Source organism: Lissotriton vulgaris, chromosome 2_1 (assembly GCF_964263255.1).
Source record: "Lissotriton vulgaris chromosome 2_1, aLisVul1.2, whole genome shotgun sequence".
NCBI lineage: Eukaryota > Metazoa > Chordata > Amphibia > Caudata > Salamandridae > Lissotriton > Lissotriton vulgaris.
Window position 1 is genome coordinate 199,633,555 of NC_141687.1, and position 20,159 is coordinate 199,653,713.

A 20,159-nucleotide genomic window follows, 5' to 3' on the forward strand; every position below is an offset into this window, starting at 1 on the left:
GTTGCACAATGGCAAAACGATGGATTTAGGCCCAGATCTCTGTACTGGGGTAAATGTATGACATTGTTCTGCATTCTGTCCATCAACTGTTGTTTTTGCATTTGTCACCCCAAGTGTGACTGGTATGCTCAGACTTGAGTCCTGTGCTCTCCACTCCACTGGAGTCAAGCTATCTTGGCTGAAGACGGCTGATAGCCAGAAACCGGTCCTAGGATGCTTGATTCCGGTCCAGGGAAGACATGGCTTGGCAGTTCGGGCTGGACTGTTCCCATGAGGCACAGGGTCAAGGCTGATTTGCATATGGCCATGTCTGAACTGGGGTGGTGTGGGGAGCAAATAAATAATGGATTTAGGCCCAGAACTCTGTACTGGGGTGAATGTATGACATTGTTTTGCATTCTGTCCATCAACTATTGTTTTTGCATTTGTCACCCCAAGTGGGATGGGTATGCTCAGATGTGAGTCCTGTGCTCTCCACGCCACTGGAGTCAAGCTATCCTGACTGAAGATGGCTGATAGCCAGAAACCGGTCCTAGGATGCTTGATTCCGGTCCAGGGAAAACATGGCTTGGCAGTTCGGGCTGGACTGTTCTCATGAGGCACAGGGTCAAGGCTGATTTGCATATGGCCATGTCTGAACTGGGGTGGTGTGGGGAGCAGAAAAACAATGCATTTAGGCTGAGATCTCTGTACTGGGGTGAATGTATGACATTGTTCTGCATTCTGTCCATCAACTGTTGTTTTTGCACACAACACTCTGTGATATGGCCACTCCACCTAAGAATAATCGTATCCTGTGACCCTGGAAGATCAAAACAAGTACAACAACATTTACTAAGATACAGACTTAGGGAAGCACTCTGGTATATGAACAGCCCAATGGAGGGAAAGTCAAAGTAAGGCAGGGGTACAGCAACACAAAGCTACTTTCACACACACAGGTTTTCACTCAGATATGCACTAGGACCTACAGTCATGGATGTGTAAACATTAATGGAGTGAATGGTGTAGTGAGGAACTAAGGGGCCCAGTAGAATGTTGGGCGGATCGCCAACGCCCGCATGGCGGTGACGATCCGCCAGACATTCTTGCTCACCCGCATGGCATTCCCCCCACCATAATACTATGGAGGGGGGGACCCCGGCAGACGGAAAGACTGTCCTCCGGTTTTCCGCCCAGTCGATGTAGTTAGCAGTGTACATGATCCACTTTCTGTGGCCGTTCTCTTCCCAATATTGAACTAAGAAGCTCAAGAGTAAAAGACAACCCTGGGATTTTTAAGATAAGCAGACTAATTCAATGAGTGTCAGTGATTTAGTGCTCCAAACAAAATAAAGGCAAAGTACAGGACCTCCTAAACCAAGTCTGCAATAGGAGGGCAAACAGCCTTTAAACATGAATACCTCAGGGTTCAATAAGATGGTTAGAGATCTTAGAGGGATGCCCCAACCTAGCCTTCTTTGGGTTCCGACGGGTTTTAACTGGCCCGCCTGTGGCCCAGGCTTAAATAAGTTAATGTTGCTCACCGCTGGCAATCCGGCAAAGAGTTCTGGAAAAAATTGAGTCCCCAGCGGTTGGCAGTGCAGCGGTTCACCCCCTGAAGGACTGGCAAGTTCCTTGGCGATAGCTGTTACCAGTCTCATGGGAGCAGCAGGAAAACAGTATCAGAGCTCCCCATTGCACTATGGGGGCAAGATCAATGAGCTTGCACCTCCCCCTCACAGCAGAGCTATAGAACTACGTAAATAAATTAATACTGGTCACAGCTAGAGATGCTATCAGAGCTCCCTAGTGAATTGCAGTTTCTTCTAATTGACATACCCAGGTTCTCAAGAATACGAGGCTTGCCCATTATACTTTTCTATTGTTCATTAGCAGTTGGCATAACTGCTGTGCAATTTGTTGTTTGACTCCTTGTCCACAAGGAGTATGTCTAAAAAAAGATACCCTCCCATATGCTAAGGAATATAATGACAAATTCCCAGTGGCATAGCGTAAATGATGCCCCCTACAGAATTTGGTATGGGCCCCAATGTCTCAAATATTCATAGGCTCTAGGCTGAATGGAGACCTTCTGAATGGTGGGGGGCCTCTGAAGGGTTGCACCCACTACCCCACAGGGGCCTGTTTTACACCTCTGAAAAATCCTGAAAGATGCCTTCTTTCTCAGTTCTACACCTATTCCCAGCAGGGAATGAATCACTGACAAAATATCCACTCACAAAATATTGTGTTCCAAAATATCAGGACATAAATATTGATGTCAAAAATGTCAACATCCTATCTTCATAATGGTAAGTACTAAAATATCGAGAGAAAAAAATATAGTTGTTAATATATCCAAGTGCAAACGGCAAGCTTTTCCGTTTCAATTACCGGATATATACCATCAGTGCCTAGCGTTGTATAAACTTTGCAAGATCAGTATACTCAACAAACAGTGGAAAAGTGACTACATGATGGAAGAAGAGGGAGAAAGACCGAAAGAGGCAGTAGCCCTTTTTGCCAGAGCACCAGGCAAAGGGGGAGGAGGGGCTGCAATAATGGAAAAACCCACAAGTAATCCCCTAAACATGCAACTTAGAAAATACGAAAAACTCAAGAAACAAGAAAGCGCTAGGTGGTGGGAAGCCACTTCCCTGCAAGACTACGTGGAAAAAGAAATGGTACCACGGGGTCTAAGAATTTATATAACACCATCCCATGAATCGCCCAATACCAAAATGCTTGAGGAGTGGGCGCAGAACTCAGCGGCCAGCAGCAAAAATATGTTATGCATACTGATTAAATATGCATGGGAAGATCGAGAGGAAATATTGAAACAACTCAAAGAGCTAGAGGAAGAGTTCAAAAACAGCAGGGATCAAGATATAATCAATAAATCTATGGATGAACTCAAAGGCCGACTCAAAAATCATGAGGATGACATCAAATACCGCAAGCAGCGCAAATTGCATAGAGATTGTGGGGATTATGACAGTGGTAGGATCCTTACATACGGCCCAAAATATGATTATCTATACAAACTATCCCACAAACGCAAGCACCTGACAATGCGGAAACTAGAGTTGATACTGCGACACCTAGCCTCACAAGTGGGTCAGATACTGATGTTTCGAGAAAAACTACAAGTACCCTGTCAGAAACTGAAGTAACCAAGAGACCGGCGACTTTTTTAGAGGAGTTCAGAGTGCTCAGGACCCGGCGCAAGAAGGAAACAGAAACAACTCAACAACAAACCTTCCAGAAAAGAACAACGCGAGGAAGACCAAGGGGACGAGCAAGAGGACGGGGAGATCAAGCCAGAGACGCCTCAAGCTCCTGCAGAGGAGAAGAAAACAACAAAAAGCCAGTGGGAACCAAAAGAGGTGGCTACAGAAAAAGGAGATAATCATGGATGACGCAATGGTAAATAAAACTATAATTAATTTATCATCCAGATCATTGACTTTAAAAGAAAAACAAACTCTTTGCTTGGGATTAACCTTTTCCCCAACTGAACTATTTGACTATGCCGGGACAAGAGTGGACATGTTCAAATTTGTCCGTAAGATGAAATTAAAAAAATGGCACTCTGTAAGGCCAGACAAAATAGAACCAGAAATTGTGTTAGAAGAAGGTTTCCCTGAATTAACTGTCGCTGATGTAGACACACTCCAAGATGTATATTCCTTGAATGAGATGTCTGGAGATAGCCAACAGAATAGCTCAATAATAGGAGTGAGGGAGACAAGAACTGACAGGGCTGCATGTACTTCTTTCAAACCGAAGTCCATATTTTTACCTATTCGGCTGCATGATGCAATAGATACTTTTCATGAAGTAGTAACCAAGGAACTCATTAAACTCAAACATAAACAAACTAGAGTAGGAGTGAGAAATTCCAACCTATCTAAAGAACAGATGGATTTTATTTTCTCACTAGCTGATGACAAAAACATCATCTTGAGGCCCTCTGATAAAGGGGGCAACATTGTCTTGTGGTGTAGAGACCTATACATTACTGAAGCTCTCAGACAACTAGAAGGGAGCGCTTTTTACTGCAAGTCTAATTCTGAAGAATATAACTCTAGTTTCACTGAAATGTGGGACAAACTACTTGAATGGAGAAATGAGGGACTCCTTTCTTGGCAAGAATTTTGCTTCCTAAAAAAGGATTACCCCAAAATGCCCATTTTCTACCTTCTCCCGAAGGTTCACAAAGATGTTAACCAACCACCTGGGAGGCCCATTATTTCTTCCATAGGAAGTATCAATGAAAATCTATCTGTATATATTGATCACTTCCTACGAGAATATGTATGCCTTCTTCCTTCCTATACCAGGGACACCACGGATTTCCTCAATAAGATCGAAAATACTTTATGGATGGAGGGAGCATTTCTCATCACAATGGATGTAAATGCTCTTTACACCATAATAGACCATGTCCAGGGTATGGAGGCGTGTTACCATTTCCTGAAACAAAGAGAAATAGGTTATAGAGATCACACATGCATGCTTGTAAATATGATGAAATTGTGTCTTAAAAATAACATTTTTATGTTTGACGGGTCCCTCTATAAACAAACAAGAGGTGCGGCCATGGGATCAGCATTTTCCCCCAATTTTGCTAATCTTTTCCTAGGTAAATGGGAGGAGGAAATAAGGGGAGACAGGAACTTTGAGGCAGACTTCACCAAAGTTCAAACCTGGATCAGATATATTGATGATCTGTTCATCATCTGGCAGGGCACTGAAGAAGAAGCTGTAGAATTCACTGAGAAATTGAACTCCAACAGCTACAACATAACTCTTACTTACAATATCAGCAATAACAGTGTTGAATTTCTGGACACCACTATAGAAGTCATCGATGGTCATCTGACTTCTAAACTCCATAGAAAAGATACATCAGGGAACAGCTTACTCCATGCCCTCAGCGCCCATCCTGACCCTTTGAAATGGAGTATACCCTATGGGGAGCTCTTAAGAGCTAGAAGAAATTGCAGTAGCCCAGAAGGTTTCAATAAAGAACAAGAAACCATGCTGACCAGATTTAGAGAACGTGGTTATCCTGAATAGGTCCTCACCAAAGCTGTCAAAAAAGTCAAGGACATAGAGAGATCTAGCACTCTGATACCCAAAGCCAAAAATGACTCTGCCCCCACTGACACAAGAATCATCACTACTTTCCATGAACAATCCAATAAAGTCCAGAAAATCATTAATGAAAACTGGAAAATATTACAAGCAGACAATATCATAGGCCCACAAATTACAGAAAGACCGCAGATCACATACAGAAGAGGCAGGAACCTAAGAGATATCCTAGTCAAGGGAGACATCACTGAGACTAAGACACAACCTATTCAGGGACTTAAATGTTTCTATCCCTGTGGGCACTGTCGGGCATGTAAGGCTAGTGTCATGGTCAAGGATATCGCAATCCCAGGTACCCTGGAACGTAGAAAGATTAAGCAATTCCTAACATGCAACACCAACTATGTCGTTTATATCTTAGAATGCCCCTGTAACATCAAGTATGTTGGTAGCACTACCTGCATGGCTAAAAAACGCGTTCAAGAACACCTCAGAGCTATTACTAACAAAGATGCCAAATACCCCATAGCCAGACATTTCCAAGATTTCCACAAATCTAACAACTCCTTGTTAAAATACTACGCAGTGGAACAAGTGAATATAGGAAGACGGGGTGGCAACAGAAAATTGGCTCTTAGAAAGAGGGAATCAAGATGGATCATGGAGCTCGAGACCAGATCCCCGGGAGGGCATAACATGGATGAGGAACTGGCAACTCATCTCCATAACGAATAATGTTGCATGCCCTTGTTTTGCTTATCTTTGGAGGTATTCTGTAGCCTAATCACAATTTTCCTCCACTGTGTACAGTTGTTTTTGAGAATCTTGCAAAGTATTAGTGTGTAATAGATATACTCAAGTATATGTTTTAAATCGTTTTAATCATGTTATTGTTATGTCTCTTTCAGGAGATTAGGATGGGGAACAGCACTCTCTTTGAGCACCTCACCACGGCCCCACCTTTCTCCAGTTTAAATGGAAGAAATCACTTCAACTTGTTAAAGATAAGACTTTCACTATGGGCACTTTTCTCCTCCTTTTTGTGATTTATTATTCATTGCCTACATAGATGGTTTGTGGCAGTTAAATGCATCCCTCTATTTTTGACCCCGAGGCACTAGACCTCATGCACGTTTTCGGACTTACATTATTATCGGGGGTCTATGAACTTAGTATCAGCAGGGCACTAGACCGCCAATATATCAATAATTGCTGCCAGTTCAAATAACCGATTTCTATCATTGGGTTAGGATCTCTGATAGACCCGTGTGATTTCCGGTACGGTATAGTTTTTGACATAATGCAACTACACCCATTGCCAAGATATTATTGGTAAAGATATTACGTTGTGTTTTTTTCAATATAATTGCTTGACCTTTTGTCACTTAGAAAGTTAATTATCTAAGTTTCATATGTGTTAAATGTATTACGTCAATCAATGTTGAATCACTAGAATTATGGTCGATTCACAGACAGTATTGCTAGATCATGTGGTTCCATACATTCCTGCATGAAAGCAACTCCATTCCAATATGGCCAACAAGGTTTTGACTTGAATGTGTTGATGGATGCAGACCTCATCTATGTTTATTGTTTGTATACTCACTGTGTATTTAACATGCTGAGCACGGGGGAGAGGTTATCGTGTGATCAAGACACCTTGGTGTGTCGAAACGCGTAGCGATATCCGGTGAATAAACTTTCATGACTGAATCTCCTTGAGTGCGCGACTTTGCTTATGGGCAGGACTTGTGGATTTTCATTAAACCATTCGGCTGTGGGTTTGCCGAATTTCCGCGCCACCTGACTACGGGAGGAGGTACCCGGAAGGACCCAGTGTGCTTTGTATTGTTAAAAATATTGTAGTAAAAAAGATCGTTTTTCTTAAATGTATAAAAAATCATGTAAAAAAATGAAATAATACAAATAACTTATAAAAAATATTTAGAATTATTATTTTTTTAACAATTTTAAGTAATAAATGCAATGTAAAAATAAATCAAACATACATATATAACATGTAATATATATTTACTTAATAATAATGAATAAATAATTAAATTATAAAATGTTAGAAATATAATACAAATTATAAAAATAGATATATACACATGTAATATAAATATATATATTATAAATTAAATTATAAAAATATTTATTAATTTCTGAAACTACATTTTACACTACATTAAGTGCAATAGTAGGGAAAGTGTTAGATAGTGGGGGTGAATAAATTACTATTTTCACTCCCCTGAGTGAAACAGTAGGGAAAGTGTTGGATAGAGGAGGGGAATAATTTACTATTCCCACTCCAATGAGTGCAACAGTAGGGAACGTGTTGGATAGCGGAGGGGAATAATTTACTATTCCCACTCTAATGAATGCAGCAGTTGGGAAAGTGTTGGATAACGGAGGAGAATAATTTACTATTCCCACTCCAATGAGTGCAACAGAAGGGAAAGTGTTGGATAGCGAAGAGGACAAAATTACTATTCCCACTCCAGCAATTGCAACAGCAGGGAAAGTGTTGGATAGTAGAGACGTAAAAATTACTGTTCCCTTCAGCAAGTGCAACGGTAGGGAAATTGTTGGATAGCGCAGGGGTAAAAATTACTATTCCCACTCCAGAGAGTGCAACAGTAGGGAGTGTTGGATAGTGGAAGGGAATAAATTACTATTTCCACTCCAATGAGTGCAACAGTAGGGAAAGTGTTGGATAGCGGAGGAGAATAAATTGCTATTCCCTCCCCAATGAGTGCAATACTAGGGAAAGTGTTGGATAGCAGAGTGGGTAAAACCAAAGATTACAGCTATTGATCCTAAATCCCCAAACAAAATAAACAAAACAATGACCAAAAATATGTATCAATTAATAAATGAATATTAATTATCAACCAATAATGAATTTATTTAAACTAAATTACTTTCCACCCTCTTCCCCAAAAACACCAAAACACACACCTAAAAATATTTACACAATTTCCATAACTAATCTCACAATATTAAATTATTAACAATTAACAACAAATAATTAATTAATTTTCGGAAGGTTTACTTCCCAACATTGAAAACTATAAACCCCACAACTCACACATCAAAAGTATTACACAATTAGCATATTTATTATATAATTAATTAATTATCATAAATTAACAAATAATTAATTAATTGTAAATAAATAACCTCCCACCAAATCCCCCTATAATTACACCACCAATGTTGTAAAACATGACACAGTTAACATAATTAATTGATAACAATTAACAAGCAAAATACAACCAATTCATAATAAAGTAATTCAAACAATTAATACTATAAAATAACTTTAAATAAATATTACATGAAAAATATTTTAAAATGTATTAGAATTAAATAACTTCCCACCCCACTCCCCTATCAACCCACAACCCGCTCCTAAAAAATGACACAATTAACATAATTACCAAATAACTAATAATACTTAATATCCAATTAATAAATAATTAATAATGAATTAAGGACCACAATTACCAATAAAAACGTTAAATACATAAATATTAATTAATTAATAATATTAACGACCTAACTATAATTCAATTACTTCCCACCCTCCTCACCTATCAACCCACAACCCGCTCCTAAAGAAATGACATAATTACCAATTAATTAATAATGAACAACCAAATAATAAAGAATTACTAATAAATGAATTACCACAATTAACAATATGAAATATTAAATAAAAAATGATTAATTAATAAAACATATTAATTAATTATAAATATATTACTTCCCTCCCTTTTCCCTTATAAACTCACATCCCGCTACGGAACTAAAACGCAAAATTTAGTTAAAATAAAATTCTTAACTTCAAAAAATTATTAATACATTTATTATAATTAAATTACTTCCCACACTATTCCCCTATAAACCTACAACGCGCTATGGAACTAAAATGCTAAATTTACGTTTTTTTTTTAATTAATAGGGCCACATGTATGAACACATTTTCCCATAGACACAGAATGGGTAAAATCCTTTGATACATCTGTCCCATTATTCCTAGAAATGTAATACATATATTAACAAACCAATGCAATACTCAAACAAAAAAATAGAACACGTACATTTAAAATACATACTAGAATACATAACACTAACAAAAAAATTTCTATTTTTAACAACTATATTTTTGCAAACTATATTTTTGCAAACGATATTAATGACTTCGATATTTTTAAAACAATATTCTAGACTTCGATATTGTTTAAAATGATATTACTTACCTTAGACTTGATATTCTTTACCACGATATTCTGGCAGTTGATATTTTTTCATCCCGATATTTTTCACTTGATATTAGTGCAGTGAAAAATTTAAACTCAATATTGTGACTGTTTACAGTGGGGCATACCTTACAGTCTAAAATAGACAGACTAAGGAAACTCTAAAAGAATTTAATCCAAACCAATATTTGCAGTCTGACATTATTCCTGTTGTTCTACAAGTAGAAAACCAACCCAACATCTTTGTAGCTTTGTAGCAAATAAATGCTCTTATCATTCCATGATTCTAGGGATAAACACAGCACTGGAATACATAGGGACCCTGAAAAGTATTTAGATTCAGGAATACAAGTATTTAGACCGCAGGTCTTTAAACGTCAAAGACATGATACAATAAATGTTAAAACTCATTAAAATACACATCATCAACTACATCATTATAGTAGCCTTATTCCCCCAGAAGAGTCCTTCCACATCCACAATACAGCATATATAGAAGGTACCCATACTATTATAAAATCAATAAAAGACTATTTTAAAAAGTAATTCTTAAACCAATAAAATAAAAAATTATTTTAAATCAACAACCATCTTAACTTTAGGCCTAACTTTTTATCGTAAGTTTCTTTTCCCAAGAAGGATCTTTTTACCGCCTTCATGTACTTTGTGATGGCTAATGATATATCAAGATTTGGCATATCCGTAAGGAGATCTATCGCTAGAGGGCACAAGGCAGCACCATATTTTAGAAAAATGGAGCATAAAATCAATTTTCGCAGGTGTAAAATAGGTGACCCTGAAAATGAGATTGCAGAGCGCACACAAGATATAACTGATGATCAGAGTTTGACCAATGCTAAAGAAGCTCTGGACCCTTTAAAAAAAAGCAATTAACAATTTCAACACTATCACCCACCATTATAAACTTGATACATTTGCTAAGAATATCAAGATATATGATGAATATAAAACTTTCCCTAGTTCACTGATGAAAATGTTCAGCAATATGAAGTAGGATAACTTATCAACAGAGACCCGTCTTTACAATAGGTTATCTGATGACAGAGGCTCTGCTCCTGCTACTACCCACTAAATTAAAAAAGCCTATCATCTTATAACTTCAAGTCCAAAACATAAACATACATGGGAGCAATGGCTTTAATGGATATAAAATTGCAATTAAAATGATAATGTCAATCATCAATTATACATTGTTCCCAATATTTATAAGAAACAAATGCATGGATATCATTATTTTTTGGATTCATAAAAGACAGAGCTACATATTCATAAAACATTAGGAAGTAGGCATATAAAGTTTGTGCAAAAAACACCAGAAACACTGATATTTATATCAGAGAGGTTGATATTTAAAATTGGATCATTGTTTTTACACACTGGTAAAATCCATTACAGCCTATGTAGCCATCACATGTTTGGCGGTTGTAAGCCACTTCTTCAGGGCTGATACATAAACACAATTACATACATTTGCAAATAAAAATAATAACTGCATTTCTTTCTTAATACATATCAACCTCACAACTGTTTATTGTTCTGCAACTAAATCAAAAGCCATAAACTTTAAATTATTCAAAATTCAATACCATCAGTGTTGTAGGAACCATGCGATGAACAATTTGCAAAGTGAAACGACTCTTAGTACCGTAGAAGTGATCGACAACACTTGTATAATTTTGCATCACACATTGATTTAATGCTGTGTTATTTACACCACATCTCATAATTTCAGCCAAAAGTTCTAACTATCAAAGCAGCTACATGGTCAAAAATGTTCATGTTACTTACCTTGAGCTCAGTTTCCCTTATCCTTCCTGATTTTCTTGTCAATCAACGCACACACTCCAATGCAGGTTCTCAAATGTATGTGGTTCGAATCAGGAGAATTCTTCCGTATAGAGCCTCATGTTACCATGAAGGGTATGCAGTTCACCTAATTAAAGCAAAAACATATTCTTATAATGACTATGATCCTCAAAACAGGTGTACTTCAGGGGACTGGGAAGATATTTGATTACATTTTAACTCGTTCATATCAAGGCTGATTATTCTAATCCAGACTATGTCATCTAATGTACATTTCTCAAAGGTTTTTGCACTTCAAAAAATATTTTGCGATTAATTGAAAAGTCAAGTTAGACTTATAATATATGAAAACACACAATATAATATTTACTATCAGATTTCCATCTATTTTAATTCTAACTTTTAGCTCATTTCTTACTGAACTACGCACACATCCTTACTAATCGTTTTACATGAAGTGTCTCACAGCTCTCATTTACTATCGCTCTTAGGATGCAACTACAACAAAATTGGGCTTAATTTCACTTTATTTTAGTAATTAAATTTAAAGGTGAAAAGGCAATTGTTAGAAGGTGGTTCTGACCATCTGACCCACCCGGAATGTTTGCTTTTTGAACACCTAATTGTTGAGCTTTTACTGTGGTAGAGCCTCATAAGTTGGGACTCACCCACAGTGAACTCATGATGAAAGAGACTGCATGTGGATTTTATAGGTGTCCCCCTGGAGAGAGTAGGCTGCTGCGCTACAGCCGGAGTAAGTGGCACCGGGCTGGTTACATGCAGACACAGGTGTACATGCGTGTGCATACATGTAGGAGCTGTGCAGGGGAGATTCCCAGCATGCGCAACCCAGGAGCAGGTACAAAATGGTGTGGCAGGAATTATGCAGAGCTGGGTGGTGACATGTAACAGGCTTTATACAATGGGCAGAAACATGTAAGGGAAAGTCAGTTTGCTTTACTGTTTTCACTGAAGGACCACTCCATTACTCTCCTATGAGGATGGGGATCACATGGTGTAGTTTCACTTTCCTAGGGCCTACAAATTCTAGATACGCACCAAAGTGCACTGTAACTTGTATGAAAATAAGTATTCTGCAGAGTAGAAAACCATATAGTACTGCTTATGGGTCATCCAAAAATGTTATATTCCTCTGACTCAGCTCATTACCAGAGCCTGGCTGGATCTGACCCTGCCAAGCTGGACTAATGACCTTCCTTCGCAAACTGAAGCATTAGAGGCCTAGCCCTTCTTTGCAAGCTTTCCAAGGGGGAAGGTCTCCTCTCCAAAAGGGAGAGAAGGTGGGTGGAGTTGCAGGTTCTCCATCAGCAGCTGTCACCTGGTGCCAGGCACCAAGTTGCTCTGGAGAGAAGACAAAAAGTTGGGAAAGGGGCTTTTCAGAGACCATATGCCATGAAACCCCTGGACGACGCTATTTTTAACTATCCCAGAGGACTGGGTAGGAAGGAGGGAGCAGGGGCAGAGAGGTGATGTGTCTCTGAAGAGTAGGTCAGTGGAGCCCCCTATCAGCCCCCTCCAAATTCTTTTAAAAAGTCTTGCACAGGAAGAAGAGCTCTCTCTGGGGTGTGGTCTGCTGTGGAAGACTAGTGCTGCAGTCGAGCACCATAAGCAGTTGGAAGGAAGAACCACCTGACTGTCCTAGGACCCTGAATTGTGCCAGGAGGTAAGTCCAGGACCAGGGACCAAAATACTGGGTCTCTGTGTAAGGAGAAGAGAGGCCCAGGAGGAGAGCCAGGAAAAAGGCTTGCACAGGGAGCCAGTAAAGACTGTTCCCTGCTGAATTCACCTTCCTAGAGACCAGGAGGGTGTTGGAAAGTGCTCAGAGTGGCTAGGGCTCACCACCAGGAGCAAGGGGAGGCCAAAATGGTAAAGATTGGCCGTCTAGGGGCTAAGATGTGCCCCCGGGGTGGGTCAGGTCCCGGGGGCTGCCCCGACAAGAAGCAAAGTCAGGGTGCCATCGCGCTTCCCATGAAGTGGCCCAAACTAGGTGCCAGGAGCCCACCCTGGCGGCCGGCGACAATTGAGGGTGGAGAGCGTTGTCTCACAACCCACGATGATGTCTTGGGGGCCCGAGATCCCAACTCCAGGCCTTGACACCATGAAGGGAAGACAGGGAGCGTCATCGCGCTCCTTGTGAAGAATTATCAGGGGCCCGGGACCCCAACTCCGTGCCCCGAAGCTGAAGATGCGGAGTGCCATTTTGCTCCCCATGAAGACCTCCCAGTGGGAAGGGCCCAGGTTCCACAACTCTGGGTCCGAGTGTGCCCAGCGCAGGAGAGGGAGTGCCGTCGCACTCCCCCGAGGACCGGTCAGACCGGGGGGAGTCTCAGTGTCTGCCCGCAGGAGCCGGCAGCCCAGAATAGAGGTGCCGGGTCCGGCGGCAGCATGCGAGGGTGCTCGCCATGCAGGGAGCCGGTGGGGGTGTAGTCCCCGAGCAGCTCTCCAACAAGGTGATGTGCAATGCTGGAGTGCCTGGTGGGACCGGCCCCGAAACAAAGGGGAAGAGGCCGGAGCAGCCGGGGGTTGGCTCCCCGAGTTGCCATCGACTCACCTAGGGCAGACTCCGGGTGTGTCGGACCCCCACCAATGTGCCAATGCAGCACAGGGCTGCCATCACCGGTAGCACAGCTCTCCCCGGCACAGTGAGAGAGCCGCTCATAAAAGATGCACAGGATGCAGGAAGAGCACCCCATAATGCTTTGCAGAGCCTAGCCAAGCCTGCATGAAAATGCTTGTTTTCTGCATTGGGTGACCCCAGGAGGATGGGGTCACCGCCAAGTGAGTGAAAAGGTGCCAGGGGAGCTGCAGGAGCAACGCAGTCTCCCCCAGCATGAAGATGGAAAGTTCCCGCCTAAGTCTCTGTGCACTGCATGGAAATAACCCCTCAAGGGCTCAGCTAACAGTCAATAGCATCCTGGGGCTGGAACTTTTGTTCTTATGCTGAGGGTGCTTTAGGGACTGCACCAAGCTATGAAGAGCTGAGCTGGAGATGTCTGGAGAAAGGCATCCTCTGGAGGTGAAGAGGTGCTATTGCACGAGAAGTGCATTTAACAATGATATTTCCATTGAGGAACTGAAAGTCACATGCGTAATTTGAAGTCATAAGCAAAGTGGGGTTATGTTGCTGGATGTTTCTGGTAGGGTATCTGGCTGTATATTCCTAATCCTGTGATTATAACTGTGATGCCTTTTTAGGGACTTTTATTGCAATGCATTATGATGATTATCCACTACGATAGGTACTGTCATTTAAAGTGATGCTTAAACATGTATTCTTGCTGCTGCCTTAGATGAAGAACAACCCAGACTGTTAGCCCCTAAGATGTAGAGGTGTATACTGTATGGTCAGTAGGAGATGCTCAGTCAGGGTTATGTGTTACAAAGGCAGGTGTGCCCATTTTAAATGCTTGTTCAGATAATGGGGTGGGTTGCCACTGGGATGGTGCCTGTGGGCAAGGCCCTCACTCCAGGTTATGTTCAAACCACTGCATTAGGGTGCAAGATAATGTGCATAAATAGGAGTGGTGGTACTAGACCCCACGCCCCCGCGGGAGGGGTGGAACTGTTATGCAATGTCAGAAAGTAATTCCAACAGCTTCTGTATATTTGTAAATTGTTCCATAGTATTGAGTAGTGTGTGTATTTAATAATTGTATTCTTCCTTTTACAAAGCAAAGTACAGACTGGACAATCAGTTATTGAGTGTTATATCTGCATACTGGTAAATGGCGATTACCAGCCCACACCACCTCCCTTGAGTAAGCCTTAGACAGCTCTGCAACACTACCCTCTGAGAGTCAAGCGTACATTTGGGTGTTTGGTTCCCAGTGAAGGACAAATGTAGTCATGTTATTTGTGCAGGCCTCACAGATACTGCATCGTTTTCCAACAACCATGTTTATATTGTTACAAGATATAGCCTCCAATGCCTTCTAAAATCATCAGCCACATCATAATCCAACAGACCCAACCTTTGGTCAGTATGGACATCCAGTCTCTTTATGCAAACATCCCATAAAAGGAGACACTTAGGGCCCGATTACGAGTCGGACCGCCGGACTCGTGGGGTGCGGTGGTGGCAGTCTCACGACAGCCACATTATGACCCTTGTGGTTGTGCCGCCTTGGGGCTGCCGACTCCACCAGGAAACTGCCATTCCCTGGTGGTGGTGCGGTGGTCAAGAGGCATCAATATTCTTGGCTGGACTGCTCTGGTTCGCCAAGCGACTTTTTTAGCTACCGGAAGTCTATCCTCCATGAAAACATTGGCAGTGAGGAGAGAAATGGGCCCCTTCAGGACCCCCTTGTGCCTCATGCCTTGTGAATGCACACAGGGGGCACAACATGTGCCCCCTTTGTAAATGCACAGAAGTTCCAGGATGGCATGAACTCTCAGTCCATGCCGTGCTGGAACTTCCATTGACTTTCCCTTGGTGGTGGCTATTTTATTGGCACTGACATGGGGACGGCAAAGGAAATGCCCACCAATGACTACAAAAAAACATTATAGGGCGGCGGTCCTCACATGGGTTTGGCGGTGCGGCGGCAGGGTGATCCCACCATTGCACTGTCAAACCTGTGATCTGCTCCTTAGAGTAATAGGGGATGTTTTAGACAAACATGAACAGCCATGTTTTGTTCCCACATTGTTTTTGCTAACATTGCCATACTTTTCACTGAGTAAGAATTACTTTCAGCTTCTGAATGACTTGTAGTTCCAAATCAAGGCAGTGGCCATGGGTGCCGGATTTGCTCATACCTGGGGAACCCCTTCAAGAATAACTATGAAGAGAGACATATTTTACTGCCATCTAATCCCCTTCATGACAGAAACAAGACATGGTTATGATACATTGACGATACAGGTGACACAGAAAGTCAAGGATCGATTTTAGCAACATCGGAGCCGAATCAGGTGTGCCCTACAGGAGATCCATTTGTCGACCACTACCAGCAGCAAAAGCACATGAAGATGACATCAGATGAGCCTGTTACTCGCATCCAAAGAGGCAGCAGTCCTGCAGCTTTGCTTACCAGACAGGAGTTGAAGTGGATAGGCTGTGTTTGCAATGTTTATTAAGAACTCAATTCAATAGATGGCCGGTGACAGGCTGCTTTGTTTTAGCTTTGTGAGTACAGCCTAATCTAGTTGAACCAGTGCCCACAGGTGATGCTGTAATGATTAGTGTGTTTAGGACTGTAGTGCAGCCTGAGTGGAGAACATGCAAAGTGCGCAAGACTGGCCGGTATGAGATGGCTAGCCAAACATTCATGCGCACTAACAGAGTGCCCACCACACCTCTCCCTGCTCCCCTGTCAGCAGAGAAACCAAGCACCACCCACAAAGCTTCCGCAGAAGGAACAAATAAAATGATAATAACACTGAGTTATTATCATTTATTTTATTTTTCCTTTAGTTACACTGCAGTGGGGTGACGCACCTTCGCCTTAGCTGAGGAGCCACCACTGGTTTCCTCCTTCATTTTTCCATGACAGTTTTACTAGTTCACTAATTGTGAAATGTTCAACCAATTTGACATTTGAGCAGACCGGTGCCTCACAAAGGGCACACTCTTCAGCTACTTATGTAGTCCCCTTTGTTCAGACACACTATAACTCCTGACATTCCATCGAATTCATTTCTAGGGTTCTCTCGACGAGTAGCACAGCTCGTGAGTCTTTCCGCGAGCTCATTTGTAGCCCGTCATTGTATTCTGATTATAATTATTTGGTTGAGTGTTTTTAATTTCACCATGTACATTTTCACATTATATTGATTTAATTTGGGTAATCGCTAGCGTTTTATTGCGATCCTTTCTTTTTTAATGCTCTATTCGTGCAGGTGTGCACGCAGCGCAGCATGCCAGTTTAATGGAGGCTTTGGCGCTGGCGCGCGCTGGCGCCTGTCAATACATGACGTCTTGGGAAACGTTACCAGGGCGGGTGAGTTCCTTCCTGCCTCCACTTAATGGCACCAATTGCAGATAATGAGCATTTTGAAATGCATTTCTAATGCTTGCGTTTTTGCCCTTTTCTTCACCAAACCGTGAATAATTATTTCCTGACCCAAAGTACACACAATTTTGGAAGGGCTGTTAACTATTTCCTTCTTGAGTGCTTTACAATATTTTGACCTTATGGAACACTTTTCAAGCGTAAATATAATTATTTTGCCACATTGTTCTGGGAAGCTTCATATTTATCTTGAACCAATGTCTTAAAAGGTGTAGCTATCACTGAACAGCCATTCAAACATCTTCCCGAGCCATGATTTCACCAGTGTCTTGAGTGTTTCAGCCATCATTGAGCAGTTATTCAAACATCATACCAAACAGCATGTTTTAATGTACCTCCATTACTCACTTCAAGTTTGAGGGTTGGTAGATGGGCTTTATTTATTCTTCACTCGGTAACCTACTGAGTATTATACCCAGCCCCATTTCTTTGCAATAGATTTTGCCTGTTTGGTGATGGTAATGCACTACTACGGTGTTTCTTCTGGTGAGTTTCCATATTAGATCCTGCCAAAATGGATCTGTACACACTGCACTGTTTTCAGCTGTAGTATCTGGATACTTTTTTGCCATACATGCCACCCTTCCTCTTTCATCCTATTGATGGCAGGCATTTGGGTCACATCTTGGCGGCGCCATCACAATTTTCTGAATCTAGTGAGCTTTTTGAACTCAGGCTCGGTTGTTTTCATTGATATGTTTCAGATATTAATGGTGTTGGTTTATTGGTTGTAGCAAGTCACATGTGACTGAGGTAAGAGGTTCACCATAATCCATGCCACTTTGACCATAGGCAACTATTCAGTAGGGTAATTGTGCTATTTTACTTTGTATGATGCTATCTTTTTCCATGTCCTGATGAGGATCCCGCCTGAATCATTGTCTTTGAGGTTGAAACATTAATGTAGATAGTTGACTTGCAAGTGATAGTAACCAAACTAAAAGCAGAGCAGAAAGAAGTGTATGATTTAGTTATCCAAATGATAGATCATGCAATACTCCATGATGACAAAACATATGTGTACAATGCCTGTTTTCCACTACTTTATAACATCAGTGGATAGGGAGGAACAGGGAAAAACGTTCTCATACAAATGATAATGTGACATTTGCACAGATTCATGGTTGTCCTGTATTGTTACTCCACCCACTTGTTTAGTCAATTACAACATTAACCCCTCCCACACTGGTGACGAAACCGCTCCATCACGCCCCTCGGGTGGGTTGTGCTGGTGACGGAACGGTTCCGTCACGGCCAGCTCGCCGCGCCTGCGCGGCGCTGATTTTGCGCCTGTGCGGCGCGTTCTATTGAGCGGGCGGGGCCGTGACGGAACCGTTCCATCACAAGCACAGCTCACCCGAGGGGCGTGATGGAGCGGTTCCATCACCAGCATCGGAGCGCTGCGTGGACCCCCCGCCCCTTAGCACTGCGGCGGAATAGTTGCCGCAGCAAAAGTGTTAAGGAGGGACACCTGCCTGAGGAACACAATGATAAACTAGATTTTAACAAACTGGATCCAGAAACATTATAAGAATTTCAATGAGGACTATGCAAAATAAGGGTCTTGATAATTGATGAGGAAAGCATGCTATCAAGTTTACTACTGCCTTCCATAAAACTACAAATGCAAGCAATACAAAGAACCGTCATCACGTTTTAATGTTATAAATAATTGATGGATGGTTCCATCAACAAGACGAGTGACCATCAAACGTTTACACAGTTCTACTTTTTTCTCACATGGTGTGGAAGTATTTTACAGGTTCCACCTGCACAGTGCTTGTGCTGTGCTTGCAAAATCTCTTGTAATGATACAAAAAAATCTTTAAATGGGCTTATAGCCTGCCCATTACTTACCTTGGCTTACTATTGGTTGGCTCCCATGTCACTCTCGCTTCTTTGCTTCCTATTGGTTAGCATCTCCTCCATGCGTCCAACTTCCTCCTGGGGGTCAGTGTTTGCTTTAGACTTCACCCCTGCCATGGACCATGGACAAAGTACTGCTTCCTGTGGCCAATGTCCTTCCACTGGCCACAGGCACCTTTGGGTACTATTTCAGCCCTCTCCCTTAAAGAATCTATGCCTCTGCAGCCCCTCTCCTTCCCCCCCAACACCCCTCCCTCCTCCTGTTTCGTGTGCTTCTTAGAACATCACTCTCCACCTCTCTCTTTAACCCTCCCGCTCCACAGTCTTTGTTTACTGCCTTCCTCCTTCTCATGGTATTTTTCACATTTATAGAGCACAACCCGATCGAGTGGACCTGGAGTGCTTTACAACAGCTCCAGTTACGTCCCACACATTAGTTTTGTAGGCACGGGGAGGTTCCATGGTTTGCCCAGAATCACAGGATGTTGAACCAATTTCTAGACTCAAACCTGGGTCCCCAGTCAGCAGCTCTGGTTGTTACGCCACATCCACTCCCAGAGGAGAGGGTTGCTTGCCACTCCTCAACCCTCCTGCGCTGATTTAAGGCATATTGCACAGTGGCACGTACTACTGTGCAACGTGTCTTAAAGTAAAAAAAAACAAAGCGCTATGATGCCGTTAATGTTGGCCGTGCCAGCGCTTGGATTTTCTATACTGATGATGTGCAATATGCCCTAAATCAGCGAAGGAGAATTGGGGGTGGCAAGCAACCCTCTCCTCTGACAAATGGTTGTGGCATTAGGGCCAGAGCTGCAAACACACAGCTAATATGCACATTTTCTAATCTAGGGACATCTGGGCAACAGCTGTGGTGTTACGACCAGAGCTGTAGACCCACTGAAGTTACACTAAGCTTCTGGTCTACTGACATTAATTATTGTAACTGGTAGTTTGACTCTTTAGTTAAAAGGTTTCTCCTGTCCAGTTACTCTGTTTCATGGGTATTCACTTCCATGCTGATTTCCTGAGCATTGTAGTGTCCTGCAGGACACAGTCTAGTGTTTTTACCAGCCACTCCCACGAG

The 20,159-nt window shown here is 41.9% G+C and overlaps 1 pseudogene; it reads left to right on the forward strand.

Moving 5' to 3' along the window:
• Positions 1-2,459: 2,459 nt before the first annotated feature.
• LOC147729831 (uncharacterized) lies at positions 2,460-3,391 on the forward strand (annotated as a pseudogene).
• The last annotated feature ends 16,768 nt before the right edge of the window (positions 3,392-20,159 follow it).